The sequence below is a fragment of the Phoca vitulina genome, unplaced genomic scaffold (genome assembly GCF_004348235.1).
Source record: "Phoca vitulina isolate PV1807 unplaced genomic scaffold, GSC_HSeal_1.0 scaffold20, whole genome shotgun sequence".
Lineage (NCBI taxonomy): Eukaryota > Metazoa > Chordata > Mammalia > Carnivora > Phocidae > Phoca > Phoca vitulina.
Genome location: NW_022589723.1, coordinates 13,342,143 through 13,353,350, shown reverse-complemented (window position 1 = coordinate 13,353,350; position 11,208 = coordinate 13,342,143). Strand labels below are relative to the sequence as shown.

The window sequence follows — 11,208 nt, the reverse complement described above, 5'->3', positions numbered from 1 at the left end:
ATTCTCCAGAGCCAAATTCCGAATACCTATAATCTCCAAAGTCTAAATCACGCAAGACGGCAATAAGCTGCCTGGTAACCCTAGTTGATTATTAATATTATACCAACAAGATATTAAGGTCCTTTAGAAGAGGCCCATGTCCTATGGGTTGTCTGTAACCTCTTTTATCTCTTGGCACAGTATTAAGCATATTACCTGGATTTTAAAAGACTGGTTGTTTTAATTTAATAGGATGAAATTAAACTGTCACAACCTGCCTATTTTTATCATCTTGTCCTCTCTTCTATTTTGCTTTCAGGAAAGATTCATGTTAGAAATTTTGATGAATGTTCTTTTTCAACATTTTACTTTAATGTAACAAAAAATGCATCAGCTAAAGAGACAAGAAGTACTTTCTGCCAGATCCATCTTGCTTTTCTCTTTCTCCTTTTCCTTCTTTCCCCTGCAGATTTTAGCTCAATACATCAAGTGCTTGTTGAAGATCCACTGTGTTCCACCCTCCATTATGCAGGTACTGTGCACCTAACACTGCGTGTGACAGCTCAAAACACAAGGTTGGAATCTGATGCCAAAGAAGTAAACACAGTTCGTTGAGTCATACATGTCTTTCAAAATACCTTTCATTTCCCCAATGGTAGGGGCCTTCTTCTCTTTCTCTCTCTGGTTCCCAGGTTTTATTCAAGAACTCATACAAAATATTCAATATACAAATAAATGAGTTTTAATCCTCATCTCCCTCCTTTTCTTTCTCCTGGTTAATGTGGAAGTAATGCAATTCATAACTCTCTCTGCTGTTAGCAACTACGCATAACCAATCACCTAGATTATTCTTCAAATATTTTTTGGTGAGATATTTCAAATACCTTTTGGAAAAAGGCACCTCAGAAGTTACAGGAATCTTGCCCTTGCTCCTTTCAATGCTTACAACCCCTTCACCAAGATTCCCAGCTTTTCCATTCACTTCGATTCTTTTTTTTTTTTTTAAGTCCAAGCCTGTTTATTTGGTCACCTTGATTCTCTCTTGAAGAAACTGCTCAAAATTGGCAGCATCCATGATTCCATCTTCTAGAGGGTGAGTGCAGTCAAGGGTAAACTTCAGAACTTGCTTCTTTTTTTGCCCCCCCTTCATGAAAAGCTTTTTCAGGGGCACCATGGCAGCAGTGGAGACAGAAAGGAGGCCATTCTCTTTTATGCATCAATCCATTCCAAATGCCTCTGTTCCTAAGATTGGACGAGACACTGTAGGGTATAAAAAAGAGAGGTAGAAATTCCGGTTCCTGTCCACCAAGAATTTATATTCTACCATTTATATGTAGTAGGATTGGAGAACATGACAAAAAGTGCTAAATTATGTGGAACAGACCTAGAGGATTGTAAAGAGTATAATGACGTCATATTAGTTTCCTACTGCTGCTATAACAATTTACCACAAACTTGGTAGCTTAAAACAACACAGATTCATCATCTGATAGTTCTGGAGGTCAAAAGTCCAAAATCAGCCTCAGTGGGCTAAAATCAAGGTGTTGGCAGGGCTGGTTACTCTGGAGGCTCTGAAGAAGAATCTGCTTCCTTGTCTTTTCCAGCTTCTAGAGACTGCCTGCATTCCTTGACTCCTGGCCCCGTGTCCCATTGCCTTTTCTCCCTCTACTACCGTTGTAGCATCACCTCTTCTCTCACTCTGATCCTCTGGCCTCCCTCTTAGAAGGACCCTTAGGATGACATTCAGCCCCTCTGCATAACCCAAGATAACTTCTCCATCTCAAGGTCCTTAATTTAACCACATCTGCAAGGTACTTTTTGCCACGTTAGATAACATTCACAGATTCTGGGGAATTGAAAGTGGACACCTTTGGGGGCGGGAGCCATTATTCGGCCAACCACAAATGCACAGTCGTATGGTGCACAATTGGGAAGTAACTAGAGAAATTTTTAAAATTTAAAAGAAGAAATGAACTTAAGCCAAACCTTGAAGGTCAGGTCAAATGTAATATGCAGAGAAAAAATAGTAAAGCCTTCCAACAGGAAAAAAACACCACAAGTGGCAAAACAATACTTCAGACTCAAGGACATCAAGATGCTATTTTTTGGGAAAACAAAACTAACACAGATTCAACAGTTAATAGAAGAACTTAACAGGAAAAAGGTGTTGTATAGTCTTTTAGACCAAAATAGCTTAGGAAGACAAAAGATAACACAAAGTGTAATCATATAGCTCTGAAGAAGTTAGTCTAAAGAATGTCCAGAAAGAGTTAAATACTGTATATATTCATAGCAAAAGGAAAACAAGCCCATTGGTCCTTGAAATCCAAAAGAGAAGGAGCAAATATAATGTAATAAATCCATCAAAACCATTTATTCACCTCAATTTTGTGTTTTCCTTAAATTTTCCTATATCCTTTATTTTTGCTAACTGAAAATGAGTAGGTAGATAGGGGATTCAAATAAAGAAAAAAATGTTAATACATGAAGATTTTCTATTCCTATATTTAGAATGTGCTAAGATTGATAAATCTACTCCCAGTTTGACCTACTTCTCTCACAGGATTTTCTTCATCTTCCCCTTTATTTTTCTCCAGTCTTTTCCAAAAACAAAAGAAAAATGGAGGAGAGGGACAAAAAGATTTGAGTGAGGGGGCGCCTGGGTGGCTCAGTTGGTTAAATGTATTGCCTTTTCTGTCCTCGGCTCAGGTCATGATCCCAGGGTCCTGAGCCCCATAATGGGCTCCCTGCTCAATGGGATGTCTGCTGCTCCCTCCCCTCTGCACCTCCCCCATGCTCTCTCCATCTCTCTCTCGCAAATAAATAAATAAAATCTTTAAAAAAAAAAAAAAGAAGATTTGAGTGAAAAAGATGTAGGAACCCAGGGCCTGCAGAGAAAAGGGATGATAAAGGGAAAGATAAACAGGAAAAAGACATTACAGCCCATGACCTTATGCTTCTAGTGGATTAAAGTGTTGCACATTTGAACACACTCACACAAGGTATGTGCTCACAAAATAATAAAAAAGGAAAGAAGGAGGGGTGCCTGGTGGGTTCAGTTGGTAGAGCATGTGATTCTTGATCTCAGGGTTGTGAGTTCGAACCCCACAGTAGGTGTAGAGATTACTTTGAAATAAAATCTTTAAAAAAAAAACAAAAGAAAGGAAAGAAGGAACTGAAGATAGCAAATCAGAGAAGCTGAGGTACTGAGGAAAAATAGTTTACCATCTTAGCTATGGTTAACCAATCTAAAAGTGTTGCTCAAGCAATTTTAACCACTTTTCTCTTATATATTTACACGAGAAATATTCTTTTACATTCACAAAGTGCTAAAATATTTCCACTCAATGCAACTCTGGGGCACTTTCCATCATTCTGCGAAAATTAATAAAGGAAAACCTCAGTAAAGTAAAAAAAAAAAAAAAAAAAGGAAAACCTCAGTAAAAGTAGAGTCAGGAGGCTAGAAGGGAGGAACAGTACTACTCAATTACAGGAAGAATTGTCAATTACAGACCCCAACAGAAGAATCTTCAACAAGAAGAATCATCAATTACATGCCCCAACAGAGAAAAATGTACATTGCATCTCCAAAAGAAATCAACTACCTGGGTGTTATACGCAAACAATGAATCATGGAACACTACATCAAAAACTAATGATGTAATGTATGGTGATTAACATAACATAGTAAAATAAAATAAAATAAAATAAAAAGAAATCAACTACCCCTGCAATTCAGCCAATGGGAAACTCATCACACTGAACTTTTGCTTTCCTCCAAGGGACTTTTATTCAAAACAATTCCTCCCAATTCCCTCCTCCTTCCCCATAAAGTAACATTCTTCTTTGTTGGATTTGCCTGTGGTTTTTGCTGTAGTGTGTATGCCTCCATTTGCAATTCTTTGTTATTCCTGCATAAACCCATTTTTGCTGGTAAAATAACTGACAAGTTTTCTTTTTAAGGTTAACAATTCCTTCCTTGCACTATGCAAAAAAAAAAAAAAAACAACATATTTTTACATGGATTATTTCACCAACACATTCTCTTAACCTTGCCACAAAAGCAATGGCTTTTGAAATGTTTTATTTTTTTTATTTCTTTTAAGACTTTATTTATTTATTTGACAGAGAGAGACACAGCAAGAGAGGGAACACAAGCAGGGGGAGTGGGAGAGGGAGAAGCAGGCTTCCCCGTGTAGCAGGGAGCCCGATGCGGGGCTCGATCCCAGGACCCTGGGACGATGACCTGAGCTGAAGGCAGATGCTTAACAACTAAGCCACCCAGGCGCCCCTTTTGAAATGTTTTGAATAGACTATATTTTTTTTTTATTTATTTATTTTTAAAGATTTTATTTTTAAGTAATCTCCATACCCAACATGGGGCTCGGACTCACAACCCTAAGATCAAGAGTCACACACTCCACCAACTGAGCCAGCCAGGCACCCCCAGACTAATTTTTAGAGTGATTTTAGGCTCGCAGCAAAATTGAGAGTAAAGTATAGAGATTTCCTCTATACCTCCTACCCACCCACCCCCCAATAGTTTTCATTAAGGTTCACTGTGTTGTATATTCTATTGAACTGCACAAATGTATGACTTGTATTCACCACTATTAGAATCATACAGAGGAGTTTAACTGCCCTAAAAATCCTCTGTGCACTGCGTATTCATCCGTCCCTCCCCCAAACCCTGGCAATCACTAATCTTTTTACTCTACAGTTTGTCTTTTTCAGAATGTCATATATTTGGAATCATACAGTATGTAGCATTTTCAGATTGGCTTCTTTCACTCAGTCATATGCATTTAAGTTTCCTCCACGTCTTTTTGTGGCTTGGTGACTCATTTCTTTTTGGCAGAGAGTGATATTCTATTGTCTAGATGTGTTGTCAAAAACCGACCTCCGTGCTTCAGAGCCAAAATATAAGACGAAGTCAGAGTTTGGGATAAAGAGAAAAAATAGCTTTATTGCTCTGGCTGGCCAAGAAGGCTGCGACAGGCTATGGCCTTCAAAAACTGCGAGCCCACCTGGAGGCAGGGGCTGAGGTTTTTATAGGGAAATACAGAGACTAGCCGGGTTTTGACAGGAAGTGCGTACTTGCTACTAGCCTCCTTCCGCATGTCTTTGGGGTTTTACTGGCTTCCTTCCCTAAGAAGGGAGGGGGAGGTTTGCAGAAGGGAGGAAAAAGATTACTTTAAAATCGAGCTTTGCTGAAGCATTAGTGCAGCCATTTTGATTTTGTTCAACTTTATAACCAGTTTCAGATGTATCACAGTTTATCCATTCACCTACGGAAGGACATCTTGGTTACCTCCAAGTTTTGGCAATTATGAATAAAGCTGGTATCTGTGTACAGATTTTTGTGTAGACATAAGTCATCAACTCCTTTGGGTAAATACCAAGGAGCAAGATTACTGGATTGTAGGGTAAGAGTGTGTTTAGTTTTTTAAGAAACTGCCAAACTGTCTTCCAAAGTGGCTGTACCATTTTGCATTCCCACTGGTAAGAGTTTCTATTCTCCACATCCTCACAAGCATTTGGCGATGTCAGTGTTCTGGATTTTGGCCTTCTAATTCTTGTGTAGAGGTATCTCATAGTTGGGTTTTTTTTTTTTTTAAGATTTTATTTATTTATTTGACAGAGAGAGCACAAGCGGGGTGGAGGGCAGGGGGAGAGGGAAAAGCAGACTCCCCGCCGAGCAGGGAGCCCTACTGGGGGCTCGATCCCAGGACCCTGGGATCAGGACCGGAGCCAAAGGCAGACGCTTAACCGACTGAGCCACCCAGGTGCCCCATCTCATAGTTGTTTTAATTTGTATTTCCTGATAACATATGATGTGGATCTTTTCATATGCTTATTTGCTTCTGTTTATCTTCTTTGGTGAAAGGCCTATTCAGATCTTTTGCCCATTTTTGAATCAGGTTGTTTGTCTTGTTGAGTTTTAAGAGTTCTTTGTATATTTTGGATAACAGTCCTTTATCAGATATGTCTTTTGCAAATACCTTCTCCCCTCCAGTCTGTAGCTTGTCTTCTCATCCTCTTGATACTATTTTAAAAATGAAAACTTGAGGGGCACCTGGGTGGCTTAGTTGGTTAAAGGTTAAGTGTCTGATTTCAGCTCAGCTTATGATCTCCAAGTCCTGGGATCTAGCTCCTTGCTCAGTGGGCAGTCTGCTTGCCCCTTCCCCACTCATTCTCTCTCTCTCTCTCTCTCTCAAATAAATAAATAAAATCTTTTTTAAAAAATGAAAACTTGGGTGCCTGGGTGGCTCAGTTGGTTAAGCGTCTGCCTTCAGCTCAGGTCCTGGTCTGGGACCGAGTCCTGTACCTGATTTCTCCCTCTGCCTCTCTCTCTCTCTCTGTCTCTCATGAATAAATAAATAAAATCTTTAAAAAAAAAAAATGAAAACTTGAACAGGACCTAGAACAGAAGGCAGGTTGTCTCCTTGAAAAAAGGGCAGTTCTCAAGTCTCCCACAATAGCACCAGATCCTTTTTGACATTTATGGGTATATGTTTGATGTCAAAAGATGTGTTTCAATCATAACTAAGACTTTTATTAGCTGTATTAGGGTTTTTTTTTTTTTTTATTGCAAGTGAATTAGTCCAAACTTGTCTAAGCCAAACAAGGAATTTATTAACTCACTGAACTTGAAAATCCAGGAGTTGATCTGGCTTCAGGGATAGCTATATCCACTTCCTCAAATGAAATCAGGAATATCTTTTTCTATCTCATTCTCTCTCTCTCTCTCTCCACCCCCCCGCCATTCTCCACTGGACTTTCCTCCATATTGGCTTCACTCCAACAGCTTTCTCTGGAAAGCAGCTCTCCAGGTTTTCATAGTTCTTACAGTTCTCAAGTGAAGCCAACTCACTCCTAGAATTCATTTATTTCACTCTCTTAAAAACAAAAACAAAAACACGTTAAATTACTTGGATCACAATACCTACCTATATACCAGTCTCTGCATCCAGAGGCTATACAAGATCCTGATGGGCCCACGTGGGTCACATGTAATGGAGAGAGGCAGAGCCCCTTGATTGACAGTCCTGTTAGGAGTTCTACAAAACGCACAGCAGTAGTTCCTTAAAGGAAAATCACAGTCCTGTTACCAAAAGGAGGAAGGAAATTGGCCCAACCAAAGCAACAGATGTCAACTGTATCAGTTATGAGATTTGAATTAAGGCACTTAATCTCTCTGTGCCTCTGGTTGTTTTGTCTTGTTTTGTTTTGTTTTGTTTTGTTTTCCATCAGGAAAAGAAGTAGGAAGATGACAATACTGGACCCACTACTTGATATAATTCTTGTGAGAATCAAACAATCAATAAAACATATGAAAAGGATCTGTAAGCTGTAAAGCACTATGGGAAATAATAGCAGCCCCTAACTAGGTACTTATGTGCCAGAAGAAATAGTATTTTTGTTATTAGTGCCTTGGTTACATATATATATTCACCAACCTTAACTTGGTTTCTTAAATAGACTTCCATGGTGACTTGGAATAAATATGACTTAAATAAATATCAGAGGGCTTGACAATTTTATGTTTCATTACAAACTTAGGTCTTTTGTACAAATCAATGTCATACAATAAGGTAGTTTTTGGGGGTGGGGGTAAATATCCACTGGCGAAGCTGGCAACCGAAGTTCCAGACCTGCAGAGTTAGAAGATCAAGTCTTGAAGTATAGAGATACCACCAACACCAAGGCTTTCTTAGCATCAGTACCTCTTTGAATATTCTCATTTTATTGTGTACGGGGGGGGGGGGGGGGGAGGGTGAGGGATCTTATTGTCTTCCATTTTTGTCAGCATTCTGATGTCTGACTCATGATATTATTCATGGGTAAATGAATATTCATAATATTGAATAGTAATCATTTTGCTTTTGGACTATTAGTAAAACTAGTGGCAAAAATTTTACTCATTCAAAGAATTTTACATCTTAAAACTCTTTTTTTCACATGCTGATAATGGTTCAAAAGACAATAATTCTTCCACTTTAGGGTTTTCACAAAATTCATTTGTTAATCTTAGTGTGTAGATATCAAAGTGGACACCAACCATTACTGCTGTATTCTCTTTCTATGTGATGCAAAAAGTGGGATTTTAATGACTATAGACAGCATACTCCGCTTTCCTTTTAGGATAGATTTATTTAAATTAGCTAGGGTATGCTTAGCTTACCCTTCAAATTGCTTCATTCAAATTACTACAAGTAGTACATGCATTAGCTTTCCATAATAGTCCTTATTTCTTACTTACAATGTTCTCTTCAAAATGTTTATGAATAGAGGCTACTGGGTGGCTCAGTCGTTAAGCATCTGCCTTCGGCTCAGGTCATGATCCCAGGGTCCTGGGATCGAGCCCCGCATCAGGCTCCCTGCTTGTCGGGAAGCCTGCTTCTCCCTCTTCCGCTCTCCCTGCTTGTGTTCCCTCTCTCTGTGTCTCTCTCTGTCAAATAAAATCTTTAAAAAAAAAAAAAAAACTTTTTTTTTTTTTTTAAAGATTTTATTTATTTATTTGAGAGAGAGAATGAGAGAGAGCACATGAGAGGGGGGAGGGTCAGAGGGAGAAGCAGACTCCCTGCCGAGCAGGGAGCCCGATGTGGGACTCGATCCAGGGACTCCAGGATCATGACCTGAGCCGAAGGCAGTCGCTTAACCAACTGAGCCACCCAGGCGCCCAAAAAAAACACTTTTAAAAAAAAGTTTATGAATAATTTCCAAAGATTCTCCAGACCAGGTGGTGAGATATATAAAAATTCAATTTATTTGTAATGTGATGAGGTCAATAATAGAGTTCAGAGTTCTCCAATTCCTTTTTTCAATTTAGAATTTCCAGGGAGGGATACCTGGGTGGCTCAGTCGGTTAAGCATCTGATTCTTGGTTTTGGCTCAGGTCATGATCTTAGAGTGGTGGGATCAAGCCCCATGTCAAGCCATGCTTAACACAGAGTTTGCTTGTCCCTCTCCCTCTGCTCCTCCCTGCACTTGCACGCTCCCTCTCTCTCTCAAATAAATAAGTAAATAAATAAATAAATAAATAAATAAAAATCTTTTTAAAAAATTCCAGTGGGGGGCGCCTGGGTGGCTCAGTCATTAAGCGTCTGCCTTCGGCTCAGGTCATGGTCCCGGGGTCCTGGGATGGAGCCCCACATCGGGCTCCCTGCTCTGTGGGAAGCCTGCTTCTCCCTCTCCCACTCCCCCTGCTTGTGTTCCCTCTCTTGCTGTGTCTTTCTCTGTCAAATAAATAAATTTTTAAAAATAAAATAAAAAAATAAAAAAATTCCAGTGAATCAAGTTATTTTAAAATTATTGCCCTAGTTTTTGGCCTTCTTATAAATTTCTAATCAACATGTTTTGAATTATCTTATGAAAGTGACATCTTTAAATTTATTCCCTTACCTTCATCTTTAAGTACTTTTTCTAAACTGCTCATTTAATGTACTAGATGAAAAAGCATATTTAAAAACATTAATTTTAATTAACAGCTGTTAAAAACAAGACAACAGTCCCCAAAGTCATTTAAGCCCCAGGTCACCAAACCAGACACAAATACATTTTTGACTCTCCCAAAAATGGAATCTTAAACCAGTTCAATCAGAAATCACCTGATGAACACTGGTTAGGTCATCTGCCTGGGAGACTTCTGCCATCTCCTAAAGGAAAGTCACTTTGCAATAAGCAATACACTTTCTCACCAATATAAATTCCTAGTTCCTGCTCCTTTCTGCCTATGAAAGTCTTTCATTTTGTACAGGTCCTTGGTGTTCCTTTCTATCTGCTAGACTGGATGCTGCCCAATTCAAATTGATTTCTGCTCAAATAAACTCTGAAAATGTTTAATATGCCTCAGTTTAACTTTTAACAGAGCTAAAGACTTCAAAGTGTCATTTTCCTTTATTAAGGTTTTGGAAAGGTCTCTATTATATGTTCTCAGGGGGAACAATGAACTCTAATTTAATTTACATAAAGAGATAAATATAATCTATCTGTATTTCATCATAAACCTGGCAGAACTAATTCCTTAAAGTCTGACTATAGCAGGATTTTGCCAGTTCTGGTTGTCCTCAGACCTGTTAAATAACACAATTCAACCAAGTGAATTTGAAGATCTAATTGGCTTTATTAAACAATTCATGGGTCTGATAGCACCCCATCTAGGAAGCAGACAGATGCTCTGAGGAGGTGTCCAAAATGGAAGGTCTTTATAGACAGAGGATGGGGACAAGGAAGTTACTAGCAAAACAAAAGGATTGTTCCAGAGGAAGCTGTTTGCTAGGGGAAAAGCAGGGGTCTTCTCATGCAGATTACCTCATCTTTCTTTGGGGGATAGAGAGAAGCAGGTAACAGACTCCTTAGCACCGATGAAAGGAAACATTTCCTGACTGACCGGTGAAGGCCACATTTCTTGGGGAGGTTGAAACTGCAATTAGATTGGGTATTAAACTCTGCTTTGGGAACTCTAAGTGACACCATTTGGGGCCTGCAATTTTCTCTTTTTTTTTTTTTTTTAACAATTTTCCCCTCTTGATCACATCTCAGTTTGCAATGTGATCAGATTTGCAAGCATTAGCACCACTCTCGGCTACTGCTCTGCAGTTCCCAGGATTTGTTGCTCCTTTGTGTGGTATCCATAGCTCCTCAATTTTGTATTTAGCCTTTATGATATAGGTCATGTTTTCTGTTCATGTTCTTTAAGTTGGGTATTTTCCTCTCTCCTCAGATGTTCCAGTCTTAGGGAGAGCATTTGCTTGGAGGTTAGCAGCTATAAACCTATCTAAGGCTTTTGAGAGAATACAATGCACCAGTGAGACTATTAGGATTCTTATAAGCAGGGTAATTCCCAATATTTGGAGTGTACTTTATTTATTTTTTTTTTTTAAAGGTTTTTATTTATTTATTTATTTGAGAGAGAGAGAGAGAGAGAAACAGCATGAGAGGGGATAGGGTCAGAGGGAGAAGCAGGCTCCCCGCTGAGCCGGGAGCCCGATGTGGGACTCGATCCCAGGACTCTGGGATCATGACCTGAGCCGAAGGCAGTGGCTTAACCAACTGAGCCACCCAGGCGCCCTGGAGTGTACTTTAAAGCCACGGCCCCCAGGACCTAAGCCAATCAAAATCAAATAAGCCAAAGAAAGACCCCCATGGAAAGAGTTCCCTTTTTTGAGCCAAACAGTTTTAACTTCCCCAGGAGGGTAAACCCAGGCCCAGCAGGTGGTCCTGGAC

The 11,208-nt window shown here is 39.4% G+C and overlaps 1 pseudogene; it reads right to left on the bottom strand.

Annotated features, from left to right (window-relative positions):
• Window positions 1-721: 721 nt before the first annotated feature.
• Window positions 722-1,153, bottom strand: LOC116640815 (annotated as a pseudogene).
• Between the last annotated feature and the right edge of the window lie 10,055 nt (window positions 1,154-11,208).